Raw genomic sequence first — 16,474 nt, forward strand, 5'->3', positions numbered from 1 at the left:
AAACCTTTCATCAGAACAGAGAGAAAGAGAGAAAATAAGTTTTTAATGGCAAAGAAAATGAGGAAAATATTAGTAGAGCAAACGGAATACTTCTGATCGGGTGATACCAACTGGCTCCCATACAAATATAGGATTCGCAACCCAGTACTGTCACCTCTTCCTTTTCCAACATCTAGGGAGCCAGACACTTCCACTTTTTCCATTCTGGTGGACTGCATTCAATGTTCTCAATTATGGATTCCTCCAGATTCTGGAAAACAATGGCCACGCCCTCGTTCTGGCCATGGTCTTGACCTTCTGCGCTGTGAGAAGGCCTGATGCAAGCTTCATGTACAACAACTCGTCTTCAATGCAGGAAGATTGCAGCCTACATTGGAGATGGGAGGGCAAGCATTTATACACATGGACTGGATATAAACTGGCTCTCATGGATTTTAAAGAAAGACAATAAATGCATTTGTGCTTTTAAAAGAAAAGCAATGCAGCATGAGGGAAAATAATTGGAGGGCTGTGATGAAAGAAATGAACAATATATAAATAGAGTCATTATGGAACGGGAAGAAACCATTCAGCCCATTGAATCTATGCTGCTCTCAGATTCACAATCTTGTCAGTTCCATTTTGCAGATTTATTTTGTTTAAGTCACAGTCCTTTTAAAATCATTGATTATTTTAACATCCACCAGCCTTTTTAAGATCTCCATCATTTGCTGCATCAAAAACCTCTTCCTCATATCTTCACAGCAATTCTTGCCCCAAATCTGGGATTTTTGGTCCTAAATCTTGTCTAATGGGAACAGTTTTGTTTTGTCTGCCTTTTCTTACGACTTTCATCATCTAGTTTACTTTAGACATTAGGCTTTAGAGATACAGCGTGGAAACAGGCCCTTTGTCCCACTGAGTCCGCGCCGACCAGTAATCGCCCCATCCACTAACACTATCCTACACACCAAGTACAATTTACATTGTTACTGAAGACAATTAACCTACAAACTTGCATGTCCATTGAGTGCGGGAGGAAACGCAGCAGCTTTACTGCTATGCCATTGTGCTGCCCACAACATACTGAGTCCATGCTGACCAATGATCACCCGTACACTAGTTCTATCTTAGACACTGCGGACAATTTACAGAAGCTACTTAACCGACAAACTTGCTCGCCTTTGGAATGTGGGTGAAAACTGGAGCACCCGGAGGAAATCCACGCGATCACATGGAGAACGTACAAACTCAATACAGACAGCACCCATGGTCAGGATCGAACCCGGGTCTCAGGGGCTGGAAGGCAGCAACTCTACCGCTGTGCGACTGTACCATGGTACAATTTACCTTCAATGACTCTCCTCTCAACCTCCCTTGTGCCAAGAAGAGTTGCCTCACTCTCACCAACCTAATCCCAGGAAAAACTTCTCACCACTAGACCATTTCTGGTCAGTGAGGATCCACTAGATCCTAGTGGATCTCCTCCAGATCTACATCTATAATCTCTCGTTTCCCTTATCATTAACCACCCGAAAGGTCACCCATTCCTTCTTTCCAGAGATGCTGCCTGACCTGCTATTTGTGTCTATCCCAGTTTAAACCAACATCTTCAGTTGCTTCCTACACAATGATATCCTTATCCTTCTTAAAGTGTGGTGGTTGGAACTGGATGAAATATTCCATTTATTGTTCAAAAAAACAAAACATATACAGGTTCAGCATGACTCACATACCTTTGTATTCAATGCCTCTCATTAGGTCCAATATTAAGACTATTAAGTCCAATATCTCATATATTTGCTAATTATTATTATCTGATTGTCCCTTCTACTTACAAATAACTTAGCACACCCCTATCCCCACACACTCTAGAGTAGCAGCAATAGGTCTATATTGACTCTTCCCACCCCTTCCGCGAACATATATTATATTTCAATTTGTGTATGAGGTTTCACCTGCCACTCATCAGCCCATTCTGCTAGTCTGGCTTGTTGCAGTCAATTGGTATTGTCTTTCCCGTTTGTCACCCGTCTGAGCTTGGCATACAGGGCAAATGTTGCGAATTTACACTGCATCCCAACAAAATGTCACCTTTCCACTTTCTTCAGAGATGCTGCCTGGCCCACTTGGTTACTCAAGCGTTTTGTCTCCATCTTCAGTAGTATGCAGTAATGCCTTTACTCGTTAGAAAGACTGTCATCTCACAATTAATGTAAAATCTCTTTCGCTAATGCTGCTTTCATCCAGAGAAGATATTACTTCACATTGAGAGCTACATGGTGCACCAAAGGTGTACGGAATTGGAATGCAACATAATCACCTGAGAATTTCCACACTCAATTGGAAAGAGGTGGTTGATGCTTCAGAGGATAGGAAAGTCTACCATCATCGACTGAATGTTTGGGAGAAGTTAGAATGACAAAGCCTGAAAGCAGCTTGTGGCAATAGGATTACCATCCATTCCGCCCATTCATGCTGGTTGGAAATAGCTGGTAAAGGGTTAATTTACAAATGGCAGCAGAGAACAAGCCCATTCCCACGCAAAGGAAGAGGAGAAGATATTACATAAAAGGTAACTTTCCTGTTAGAGGCCAAAGGTTTGAAACATACAGAATAGTGAAAGGCTTCGATAGAGTGAATGTGGAGAGGATGTTTCCAATAGTGGGAGAGTTTAGAATTAGAGGTCATAGCCTCAGAATTAAAGTTTAGAGATACAGCACGGAAACAGGTCCTTCAGCCCACCGAGCCCGCGCCGACCAGTGCTCCCTGCATATTAAAAACACTATCCTCCACACACTAGGGACAATTTACCTACATACCTGTACGTCTTTGGAGCTTGGGAGGAAACTGAGGATCTCGGCGAAAGCCCACGCTGGTCACAGGGAGAACCTACAAACTCCATACAGACAGCACCCATAGTCAGGATCAAACCCGGGTCTCCGGCGCTGCAGGCGTTGTAAGACATCAACTCTACCGCTGCGCCACCAGGCTGCCCTAAGTAAAGGATGTTCTTTTTGGAAGGAGATGAGGAGAATGTTATTTAGTCAGAAGGTGGTGAATCTGTGGAATTCTTTGCCACAGAAGACCGTGGAGGCCGTTAGTGGATATTTTTAAGTCTATCTCTTAGTTAGATTCTTGATTAGTACCAGTCAGAGGTTATGGGGAAAAAGGCAGGAGAATGGGGTTAGGAGGGAGAGATAGATCAGCCATGATTGAATGGCGGAGTAGACTTGATGGGCCAAATGACCTAATTCTACTCCTATTCCTTATTACCTTATGACTTTAAGATAGCTGATGTGTGTTGATAAGAAAGTAAATCAAAGATCTTTGATTTCTTCTCTCCAGAGATGCTGCCCGTCCCGTTGAGTTATTCCAGCATTTTGTGTTTACCTTCAAAGATATTTGATTTCTGTTTTAGAGAGGATGTCATGAGAATGGAAATGTAGGTGACAATCAGGATTTGAAACAATTTGCTTTGAGAAATTGAAAAACAATGGTGTGATGGAAGATTATTGCCCTGCTAACTCAGCTTTTAAATAGTTACTTTGTGGTAGTTGAATTATGAAATAAATTGAGAAAAACAAACAAATGAGAATCATTTATTTGGAAAATGAGTTTATTAAAATGCTTTGTTTTAAAATATTATAAATACCATAAATATATCAAAATATATCAAAATGATATGTATGTTTTAATTTTGTATACATTCATACAAAATGTATTTTAATTTATTTCATATTTTTAATTTATGCTGCATATAAAAGGTAAATAGATAAATACCATTTACTGTTAAGATTGAGATTTCCAATATGCAATAAGTGCATAATTAAATAAGAACAATTAAATATTTTTAAATACATCATGTCATAATATAATATTGTTGCTATACACATATATTGTATGGAAATAATCCAAACATAATTTTTGAAATTTAGCATTTCTACTAACCATTTAAATTGTAAACTGAATATAAAGGCTTGTCACAAACGTAACGAGGAACATTGTCTACAGCGTGGAAGTAGGAAAAGTAAATTAGGAGATGCTAACTCATTAACACCAAACTTAACTATTAAAAGCCCAAGAAATGGGTTTCACTATTTTGCAGTCAAGGGGAGAGTGAGTTGGCCTGAAGGTCTGCAATGTAAGTTGACTTTTAACAGTGGACGGCATAAACTACAGGGCTTGCATTAGGTATTTATAAGGAAAAATAGTATTGGTATTGGTATTTTTATTGGTTTATTATAAGGAAGCAGAAACAGAGAGGAAAATCATCTATTTTGGTGCGGGTGAGTGAAATGCTAGTCAGAACCATTACAATGGAGTCATGTGCTGAAAACAGGTAAGGGCAATACTACATGCACTTACAAATTCTCCTGTTAGAAATGGCAGAAGAAACATCCCAGGGATGAGTAGGTCAACTATCAGCGATTTGGAATGTTTTCTTACAAGAAAAGTATAAAAGTAAAATAAATTGTGGTTATCTTTGCTGTACTCATTGGGTATTGAAGTTTTAGAAACCACATATAAACACATATTTTTCATGAAGGTAAAGCACCTGTACTTGCAGGCTGTGTGGATCATTTATAAAGCATTAGGAATTCCACTGTCCTGGGCTAAATTTCTGATGTAGTACCCAATATTTAACACGTCTATCTAATAAATGAAAAATTACCCCTTTTGTCATGACTTTTTAAGTACGTTAGTTATATGGATTAATAAGCCTTTGTATATTATTAGATAATGGTAATAATGACTCACTTCACAATATCCAGCACTCCTTCATTGCATTAAGTTCAGAACTAAGTTCCCACCAACCTCAAATACTGTGGGCTATGTTCAAAGGACAAAGAGTTAATTGGTAAATCCTCACCAAATGCACCAATGCGACTGCATCTTCTTGTGAATCAGCACTTTCAAGAGGGAACAAAATAATAAATTGAGTAAAGCAAACGGACATATTCTTAATTTGTGATGTTTCTGACACTTTCCCTTTCTGAACAGTCAATGAGCTTCCAATGAAAATTTTGCCAGATGAGAAGATCCGTTGCTAAATCCATCACCGTGAATCTATTTTAGCATATTCTTTGCTTCAATACTTCCAAAAAATCTATGAAAGCCATTAAGAATGCGTGCATCTTTCGTCCCCTTCGGTTTTTCTTTTTGCAGTCCTTACCAGGCTGAGGCTAGGGAAAAAAAAAGAATACATTTCATTCAAACCCAAAGACCCATGATTTTTAACATACATTAATATTAATCAATTGTTCTTTTGGTGGATTTCAAAGGAAAAGAAAACTTACCCAGCATTTCTTGGCATGTTTTGACAAATTGACAAGATTGGTACGGGCCACCTCAAGATCCTTTTTAAAGTAAGTGGTGCAATTTTCACTCTAAATAAAGGACAGAGACGAATAACTTTACAAACATGCAAGCGTCTGAAGAAGGGTTTAGATCCGAAACGTTGCCTATTTCCTTTGCTCCATAGATGCTGCCTCACCCGCTGAGTTTCTCCAGCATTTTTGTCTACCTTCGATTTTCCAGCATCTGCAGTTCCTTCTTAAACATTCTATGCACCTCATATTTTGCTTGGGTAGTTTGCACTCCAGCGGTATGAACATTGACTTCTCTAATTTCAGATAGTTCTTGTTTTCTCCTTCCTTCCCCTCCCCCTTCCCAGCACTCCCACAAGCCTACTGTCTCCGTCTCTTCCTTTCTTTTTCCCGCCCCCCCCTCGACATCAGTCTGAAGAAGGGTCTCGACCCGAAACGTCGCCTATTCTTTCTCTCCATTGATGCTGCCTCACCCGCTGAGTTCTTCCAGCATTTTTGTCTACCTAACATTTTATGGCCTATTTGCTACCATAGCAACAGCAATTTTATTTATGTCATTCATGTTTAACTTCATCTTGCCCATTAAGTTGAAATTAAGGAAGGAAATCAACATAGAAACATAGAGCTGTACAGCATGAAAGCAGTCCTTTCAGCCTACCTTGTCCATGCCAACTAATTTGGCATATTGAGCTAGTCTCTTTTGTCTGCATTTGGTCCATAGTCCTCTAAACACTTCCTATCCATGTATCTATCCAATTGTATATTAAAAGTCACACAAAGTCAAAAAGTCTGCTTCTGCAGCTTCTTCTGGTAGCTCATTCCAGATATGGACTACATTCTGAGTGAAAAAGTTGCCCCTGAATTTCCCACACATTTTAAGCCCATGCCCTTTAGTTTTAGAATCCTCTGCCTTGGAAAAAATACTATGAGCGTTCAATGTATCCATGTCCCTCAAAGGTTAATAAATTCATACGGTCTAGGAGCAGAATTTGGCCATTCAGCCCATCAAGTCCACTTCGCCGTTCAATCATGGTTAATCTATCTTTCTTTCTCAAGCCTATTATCCTGCCTTCGCTCCATAATCCTGAACACCCTTCCTTTTCAAGAATCTGTCAATCTCCGCCTTAAATATATCCATTGATGGCCTCCACAGCCAGCAATGGCAATGAATTCCACCACGCTCCTCATCTCTTTACTAAAGGTATATCCTTTTATTTTGAGGCTATAGCCTCAGGTCCTAATCTCTCCCATTAATAGAAACATCCTCTCCACATCCACTCTATCCAGGCCCTTCACTATTCGGTAAGTTTCAATCATCCTTTTAAACTCCAAAGAGTAAAAGCCCAATGCCTTCAAATACTCATTATATGTTAACCCAATCATTCCTGTGATCATTCTAGTAAACCTCCCCTGGACCCTCTCCCATGCCAGCACATCCTTCCTCAGATATGCAGCCCAAAACTGCTCATAATACTCAAAATGCGGTCTGACCACTGCCTTATAAAGCCACAGCGTTACATCCCTGTTTTTTTAATTCTAGACCTCTCGAAATAAATGCAAGCTCTGCATTCGCCATCCATACCACCGATTCGACTTGCAAATTAACTTTTTCGGAATCCTGCACCAGCACTCCCAAGTCCCTTTGCACCACCAATTTCTGATTTATCTTATGATCTTTTACACCTCAATAACTTCATCTCTCAGCCTCCTACATTCCAAAGAAAAAAAGCCCAGCCTATCCAACCTCTCTCTATAACTCAAGGCTGCAAGCCCAGGCACCTGTTTTGTTTTCTCAGCAAATTTGCCATCTATGAACGGTGAACCAGCTACCACACTTGCAATGAAGGTGCCATTTCCTTTGCTTCACAATTTTCCTAAAGTAGAAATCAATAAAACTCACCTATATTACTGCCCTGCTGATCAGTCTTTTCCCATCACTATGTACATTATGGCTGGTAACGATGAGTAAATGATCTCCTGTTCTGCATGGGAGATAACTTACTCGTTGCTACCTTTGCCGTATATAATATCACAACAGGTGACAACTTGCATTTAGACAGTGTTTGAAAATAGCCAGAGGAATGTTTTAATGCCCAATCATCTACACCAGTAGACCAACATCCCATATATCCAACTGCATCTTTACTGATCCCCGTTTTTCTCTTCATCCATTCTGTAAGATTATTCTGGGACTTATTACTCTTTACAATTACACAGCCTAACTGAACATAGGACATTGCCTCCAAATGCTGCGTTAACTTTGAGCTATATCATCTTGAAGACGATAAAATAATCTGCTAAATAATCATCCATTTTTCTTATCAGGTGTAATAGCTCTGGTGGCGAAAGAGCTATGGCATGCCTGTTGCTAACTATGCACAGATCAAAAGCAAAATAAACTGTAACTTCGGGATACGAAAAGCAAATTAGAATGCTGGAAGTAATGAGCATTCAATTAGTTTCCAAGGGGAAAAAAATTAGTTGGTCCTACAGAAAGGAGAAATAAAAGTACCCATGCAACTCAGTAGAAGCAAAAAGGAGAGGGTAACAAAAGACAAATACTTGAAACATCAAGAGGAAGTTCTGCAGAAAGTCTGGCAAAGAAACAGGGGCCTCTTAGATACTGTTAAAGATAATTTCTCTCAGTCACCATTATAGAGTTTCAAGAAAATAATTATTGAGTGATGAGTCTGGAGGTGAAATCTGACGTTAAAATGATAATCAGCTACAGATAAAATCACCAAGAGAAAAACAGATTTTCAACATAGACTATATCTTTTGTAGTAACACTGTGTTTCGATAAACTCTCCAACACAAAGATAACCTCCCTTACCATTAAGTTTTCTTATACCAAGAAGTTTTAAATCAGGTGGAGAGCAAACTGGCTGGTTGCATCCCACCAGGTTAAAAAACAAAGGAAAGTGCAGAAAGTGGTGGACATCGCCTGGTACATCACTGATACTGACCTCACCATCTACAGGACGCACTGCAAGAAGGCAGCTCAAGTCATCAAAGACACACACCACCCTGACTACGGATTCTGACGGTGCAGATTCCGTTCAGGGTTAGCCATTGCTCGTGATGGATGTCAAAACCCGATGGTTTCATTGTGGAGTCTGTGATGAACGGAGAGATCATCACAGGCTCCACAGTGAAACCACTGGGTTTTGACCTCCATCGCAAGCAATGGCTAACCCTGAATAGAATCTGCACCCTCCATGCAAGAACAGCGCATCACCTGCACAAGGTGGGGGATGACAGACAGCCCTGCTTGTGACTGTGGACATCCAGACCAGACCATCCCACACATCATGAATGGCTGCTCACTGAGGCTTTTCCCTGGTGGCATCAAAGCCATCCACCCAGTAACTGGTGCTGTCCTGTCCTGGATGTCTACCCTTGATCTACAACCTTAGGCTGTGCACGCCATATGCAAGAAGAAGAACCCTGCCTACACTCTCTTCTCGCTGCTACCATTGATAAGAAGGCACAGGAGCCTGAGAACTGTTGCCTCCAGGTTCAAGAACAGCTAATTCCCAATTGAACTGTCACTCGGCCATTTCTTAGAGTTAGAAAATATGATTATTTGGAAAACTTACCTCCATGCAGTAATTATTCACGCTGTTTAGTGATTTGGTATATATGTCAAGATTAGTAAAAACATATTTGACCTAAAATTTAAAAGGAAATTTTATATTTAGCAATGTGATTTTACATGGAATATCTTAAAAACCACGACAAACCAGCAGATTTTCAATCTTTGTGCAATAATGCCTTATTTATCTGTTACGATTAAATTAATAAAGTCAAAAAATGGAGTACTAAACAGATTTGCAGTGTGCAATTATCAACTTTCAAATCATTTTTGATTTTACTTTCCTAATGTTATCTTTAAGAGCCACTGCAGAGATCTCCATAACCCATAACTTAGCATAAACAAGAATCGGTCACTGGAACATTCCTTCAGTTGAGCCTTCAAGACTGTCAGTATGTTTTATATGAATGTTACTATAACATTTCCCACCCCCACCTCCATCACACCTTAACATTTGCTGTTAGCCTACATGGATCATGAGGTGCTTTCCTGGGGAGGGAATGAAGCTGTGCACTGTCAGTGCTGGGGGCTACACAATCTCATGTAACCTCAATTGTGTTCACTAACTCTCCGCATTCGCATCCACTGTAGCTACCTGCCTTCAAGTTGCATCACCTTTCTCTGTAGATCATCTAGGAGTCTGTAGGACTCACACGAGTTCTAATTCTGCTCAAGTTGACTGCTGTGCAGGCCGTCAGATTCAAGCTCGGAAAGGGCGGCAGTCTACAAATTATTCAGCCTCACCGCCTTTACAGTTTCCAGAACTGCATAAACAAATACATGTCCAATAGCAGTTACCTTCGGCAAACTTATTCGCTAATGACGTCAAGCCAAAGCTTCAGTAACATGTGGAACCGCAATATGTTCCGTGAATCACATTAATATCTAAAGGAACTGAATAAGTCTCCACCACTTTTCAAAAATCAGTTTTCATAGGACACTCATTACATCCTACCTGAATAAGTCTCGACACCTATTCCTTTTTTCCAGAGATGTTGCCTGACCTGCTGAGTTACTCCAACATTTTGTGTCTACATTCTATCCTCCAAAAGTTTCTGCAGTAAGTTGCAGTTTTTAAATTGCCAAGTATCCATTTCATTGCTCTGGCTAACCAAAGGTCCCAGCAATCTTACTAGTTATTCATCTTGCAATGCGTGAGTCTACATGAAATTGTAACCAGTATTCAAATGAGAATACTCAGACAGGATGTAGCTGAAGTGTGAGTAATTTAAAAAAATGCATTTGGTTTGTTAACCTGTTATGATATATCATTCTGATTAGCCTACTTTTCAGGTGAGGATTTGTCTGTGTCTTAGTGTTTGTGACTTGGTTTTTTTTTCGTGTTTCATTGTATATGAAAAAAAACTCATAATATTTTGTAGTCGATTTACTGCTTTTGAGATTAGTTCCAGCCTCACGCAATATCACAGTATCACACTGTGTAACACTTGATCTAGTGTCTTGGTTTAGTTAAGTTTAGAGAGTCTACAAAACTGCTCGCCTTTGGAATGTGAGAGGAAAGCAGAGCACCTGAAAAAAACCTATCTGTCACAGGGAGAACGTACAAACTCCATACAGACAGTATCCGTAGTCAAAATCGAACGCGGGTCACTGGATCTGTAAGGCAGCAACTCTACCGTGTCCTGGGACTGGGACTTTTGCATGTTAGAGTTTATAGACTTGTCTCTACAGTTGCATTTTTCTGTCCATTTCTGACTAAAGTGTGAAAATGTATATTTATAGTCAACCACAGCTCAAAAATAATACTGTCTCTAAGCAGCTTGTGCCACTGAACTGCAAGTGTCAATAATAATGAAAGTTGTGAAATGTGTCGATTTTTCAAGGTAAACTGAAAAATCTCACACAATTGTCACTTTGCTTCCCACTTTCCCAAACTGGATTGTATTTACCTTGAATATAGATTTCTGCCATGTAAATTCAGTTACTGTAAACAATACAAAACAACACAAGAAAATCAATACTCACACTTGATGAACAGTGTACTTTAAAGAATTCGTCTCCCTCCTTTGGTAAGAGAAAAGTAGGATTAGTTTTATTTATGCACATCATTTCTACAGGCATTTTAACCATATACATATATAGGTATTTTTATGTTACGATGAAATAGGCTAAAGAATCTTACCGGATGTGAGTGTTGTTTCATAGCCTTCAAAGCGTTAATAATTTCATCTATTTGATTGTTAGCAAAAGTACCGAGTACACAACTGAGGAAAATCAGGCACAATCGCATCATTTTTCCTTCCTCTTTACGTTCTTATATCAACTGTTTATTACAGATGAAGAATGGACTGATTATAATTTGTCCTGACATGATGGGCCTTTTATATTCTTCAAAGTCTCACAGGAAGTCAACCAATCAGGTGGAAAGTCAGATGTAGGGCGAAAGGGGGGAAAATGACACCTCCAGAGTTTAAAGTGGAATCCACCTCAAAATTCAGACCTGAGTCACGATGCAATGATGACAGGATAGGCAAACATCATTACATAATGGCGTTTGCTCCTTTCAGCGTTTGCGAATTGGAAATCATGTAAACCTCATACATGTCAGTGTGCCGTAATCTATCAGAATCAGTATCTGATAGAGGAAAAAAAAAACTTGCTACTAACTCCTTACACTTAAGAAAACCCAAGTTGAGCATTGCGACTTATTCAAAGACCACATTTCTCACTTTGTCATTTGCAGCAATGACACAAGCGTATTTCCCTATTCCACGTAGTTTTCGGTGACTATTGGAAATTATTCCAGTGAGGAAAACCAAAAGAAAAAATGCAAAGTTGCTTTTTCTGTCTCTCATGCAATCAATGGATAAAAGTCTGACAATAATGGATAATAATGGACAATAAGTTTGACAATTTTGAATAATAATTTGGCATTAGAATCATCAAATGTAGCGGCATTTGATTTGTGCAATACTTATCTTCACAAAAAATAGATGATCTAGTTTGTAGATACTTTCTGAGTGCAAACCAGTGATCTTTGCTGCTTTGTGGTGGACTCTGGTCTTAGTGGGCATTCTAACAAATGCGAGAGGATGCCAAATGAACAAACCTTTCTTTGATTTCTGTCTAAGACCTAGGAATGTAGAATTGGAAGGGTGGAACATGTTTGAATTCATAGAAAGGATGAATATTAGAATGGACTAGTTGCTATAGGGTGGTATAAGCTGGAAGAGAAAAATGCCAGCATTTGGGAGTGGGGGGGGTCTTTAAATACAGAAATTCAATTTGATGCTAAATTCATTTCCCCTGTTTATTAGTATTTTATGTTTCTCTATTCCCTGCAGCCACAGGTAGCATGTAATCCCATGCTACCTGCTCCATGGTTGGATAGTCGGCGACTAAACCGTCTTGCCCACCTGGTTTGTCAGGTGAGGAGGGGGCTGTGGACAGGAGCAAAATCAAGACCTGTCAAAGGGCAGATGAGCTCCTAGCGAGGCAACGGCCATCCACACTTCAGTAAAAGGTGTGATCACCATCGTACATAGCATTGTAAGGCACCGTACCCGTTGATGTTTTCAACTATGATGACGATGATGATATTGCCTGCATGTGCATTTGTATATTAAAATGCCTCAATTTGGAAATTCACTCCTTGTTTTCAATACAAAACCTAAAAATGCTGGACACAATACCATTGTATTCAAGTCCCTTGCCACAGTGTACAGTACAGCCCTCTGCCACTTAGGGTCATAGACTCATGCAGCAAGGAAACAGCCTTTCAGCCTAACTCGTCCATGCCAACCAAGATGCCCCATGGTGTGTCCCTTTGTTATCACTTCTTCCCCAGCCAACAATAGGCCATTATGGGTCCCACCCTGCCTTGGTCGCCTTTTGCCAGCCCCGATTTGTTCTGGCCTTTTCCTACCTCCAGTCTCCTCCCCCCCTCTCTCCCCCCCCCCCCCCCCCCCCTCCCTGACTGCTGCCTGACCCATTGAGTTACTCCAGCATCTTGGTGTCTATCTGCCCCATCTAAGACGTTGGCCCATATCCCACTGTTGAAATCACCTTCATCTCTATAACTCCTTAAAATTTCTTGGCCTTTTGATAATTTCCATAGTAATTCTCCCCATCATTGGTTTGATTTCCATTATCTGACACGACCCCAAGTTCTGGATTACTCCCTCCAAACCTTATTACTTCTTTATCTCTTTTTTTCCTTTAAATCACGTTGGAACCCATCTCTCTAACCGAGTGTTTGTTTATTTGCCCTAATATGTGGCTTATTTTGCTCTTTATTTGGAAACACTCCTCTGAAGCACCTTAGAATGATTTGCTTCCTTAAAAGCACAATATAAATGGAAATCGCTTTTGCTGTTATAGAAAAAGATTGAGCATCTCCCCAATTCTCCTTTATTTTGACATTTTCCCGTTAATCCTTATCGTGCCATTGAAAACTGAGAAACAAGATGGTCCATGGAATTTTGTGGTACCTATCAGTCCACTGTTTCAATCAAATCAAATCCATGCACAAATGTCATATCCGTTAGTAAGGTGAGGTACAGAGACAATGAAAATCTTGCTTGCAGCAGCATCTCAGGCATATAGACACAGACAAACCACTATAACATATATTACACATAAACATAGAAACATAGAAATTAGGTGCAGGAGTAGGCCATTCGGCCCTTCGAGCCTGCACCGCCATTCAATATGATCATGGCTGATCATCCAACTCAGTATCCCGTACCTGCCTTCTCTCCATACCCTCTGATCCCCTTAGCCACAAGGGCCACATCTAACTCCCTCTTAAAGACTTCTACAAGACAAGCTAGGACCCTATTCCTTGGAGCACAGGAGGATGAGAGGTGATCTTCTGCAGGTGTACAAAATCATGCGAGGAATAGATTGAATAATCACACATAGTCTCTTGCCCAGAGTAGCGGATCGAGAGCCAGAAGGATGCAAAGATTTACAAGGATATTGCCAGGACTTGAGGGTCTGTGCGATAGGGAGAGGTTGAGCAGACTGGGACTCTATTCCCTGGAGCGCAGGGGGGTAAGGGGTAATTCAATAGAAGTGTATAAAATCGTGAGAGGAATAGATTGGGTGGATGCACAGTCTCTTGCCCAGATTGGGCTGAATACATGGATTGCTATATTTACAGGAGCTTCGGAGATTATTTGCAAACTGGATTGAACCTTCATCTGACCAAAATCTTCATAGTTGCTGTGAAGCCATGGATCAAAGAGAATTATTTTTCAAACTATTTCAACCTAATAGAAAAAGACTTAAACTTCATGAAACTTGAAGTTTAAATGAATATAAATGCACCTTTAGAAATTGAACTCATGAAGTTTACTGTTGGCTTGACCTTTCAAACAAAATAATATTCCTTCAAGCTGAGTGGTGCAAATCGCTCATTCTTTTACTGTCTGGTTTTACTACTGAGCCACAAAAGATTAAATCATCTTAAACCACAATTGCTTTAAACCCTTACGTATTCTGGATTTATTCCAGTTGTTAACATATTTTGTGGATAACAATTTTGATTTATTGGATATTCTTTCCATATACATAATAATTCAAACATTTTGTTTTATGTTTTCATTATTGTGAATGGCAATGCAAAATGCAATGCATTCATTGAAGCTTTTGCTTAAGGTTGTTTATGTGATGTAAAATATCTCCTGTGTAAACTGAAGGTCACGTTACACTGAATCTGCTGGTGCATTCCAGGAGAGATCCTAACATTCAATATGGGTATGAATATGGACAAATTCTGACAGATTCAGCTTTTGAAATAAAGCACATTGGTTTATTTGGTAAGTTGGTTGCTCATTATCAACAGTGGCTTCCGGCTTGGTTTCATTCTTGATAAAGGTAAATTGGTTTGTCAATCATATTTAAGATAAGATAGAATTTATTTGCCACACAACCAGGGTCGGTGGAATTTGGGTTGTCTGCAGCGATACAATAATAAAGAACACACAACCACAATAAAAATGTAACACAAACATCCACCACAGCATTCATCACTGTGGTGGAAGGCACAAAATTTGGCCAGTCCTCCTTCATTTCCCCCCCCCCCGTGGACAGGACCAGAGTCCAGAGTCAGTCCAGGATCGGCTCTTCCTCACCGGAGACCGCGGCTTTAAGTTGTTGTAGGCCGTAGGCCGGCGGTCGAGATTTAAAGTCCCCGCCGCAGCCAGAAGCACCGTAGACTGCAGGGCCGGCGGTCGAAGTTCCCCTCCAGGGGTGATGGTAAGTCCATGCCGGCCCCACGGTAGAAGTTGGCCGTGGGCCGGCAGTGGTGGCTTCTTATTCCCCCGGGTCACCCACGAGGGATGTAGACGCTGCACCAGCTGGAGCTCTGCAGACCGCGGCTTCAGGCTGCGACTTCAGGCTGCCGGCTGCCCCGGGCCAGCGAAACGGAGCGCTCCCCTCCAGCGAGCCCAAGCGAGGGCTCACCCGCTCCACATCGAGAGTCCACGCTGCGCCCGCCGCTGAAGCCCCGGGCACGTCTCCGGGAAAGGCCGCGCCGATCCTTGATGTTATGCCACGGGGGAGGCGACCTGGAAAAAGTCGCCTCTCCATGGAGGAGGCGACCAAAGCGGTTTCCCCCTCACCCCCCCACACCAACCCCCACACAAAACACACAAAAAAACATTAAAACATACTAAAAAATAAAAAAAAGTTGAAAAAACTGACGCGCTGCTGACATGGCTGCACACAGAGGAGCGCCCCCTACATTTTGGTCTCTTTCAATATAGAATCAGATCGGCCTGGCATTCCCTTCATTTAATCTTTATGGGAAGTCTCCTGGCATCTCCAAGTGGCATGAAAAAACCCCAAAGAATGTTTAAAAACAAAGCTAACCCAATCAAAACCAGGAAAGCACCCGAAATTCAGATTCCCTCTCCAGAGCTGCACGTCTTTCATTAATATTGACTGAGTTGCCAGATATCAGACATGTGAGAGGTAACTTACGAGGGACAAAAATCAAATCTATCCTTTTCCCTTAATTTGTGAAATGATGGTTACAAAAACCAATCGAAAAGTACTACAACTGGGGAGGATGCGTAACCATTTGGCACCGCCAAGTGAGGGAGGAAATTCTGCAACAGTTTTGTAATCTATTCCTCCATGATGTACGGCAGTCAAGGTGAGAGCTGGTTTCGTGCCCCTCGATGTTATCTTGTCACTGAATCTTTTATCTTTCACGAGCGTGACAGCAGTGAATTTTAACTTCCGTGAAATAACCTGGAATTTCTTTTTGAAGTTGGCAAGAGGAATCATGACAATGGAAATAACAGATCAGCAGAAAAAAAGTATTTCATTCTCTCATGTCATTTATGCGAGGAAATCTACTTACTTACTTACTAAGTCTGGCCTGTCTGTAATTCTTCAACCACAGCTATGTGGTTGACACTTAGCCATCCTCTGATATGCTCTGACAAGCCTAACAGTTGATTCACAGGCAGAGGATAAAACAGAAATGATCACTTGATATCAACCTTGATACATAATTCAGTCATGGAAAAGTCAACCCTAATTGATCTTTCCAAAATCTCCTCATAAATATTTGGGACAAATTGGAAGAGCTGTCCCT

The 16,474-nt window shown here is 40.7% G+C and overlaps 1 long non-coding RNA gene across 1 annotated transcript; it reads right to left on the reverse strand.

Moving 5' to 3' along the window:
* Nucleotides 1–2,083: 2,083 nt before the first annotated feature.
* On the reverse strand, nucleotides 2,084–16,248 carry LOC116978799. Its single transcript, XR_004413558.1, has 3 exons — nucleotides 16,238–16,248; nucleotides 11,176–11,178; nucleotides 2,084–2,129 (listed from the first exon to the last, which is right to left on the reverse strand). It is a non-coding gene; the product is annotated as an uncharacterized LOC116978799 (long non-coding RNA).
* Between the last annotated feature and the right edge of the window lie 226 nt (nucleotides 16,249–16,474).

The sequence above is a fragment of the Amblyraja radiata genome, chromosome 11, assembly GCF_010909765.2.
Source record: "Amblyraja radiata isolate CabotCenter1 chromosome 11, sAmbRad1.1.pri, whole genome shotgun sequence".
Taxonomy (NCBI): Eukaryota; Metazoa; Chordata; class Chondrichthyes; order Rajiformes; family Rajidae; genus Amblyraja; species Amblyraja radiata.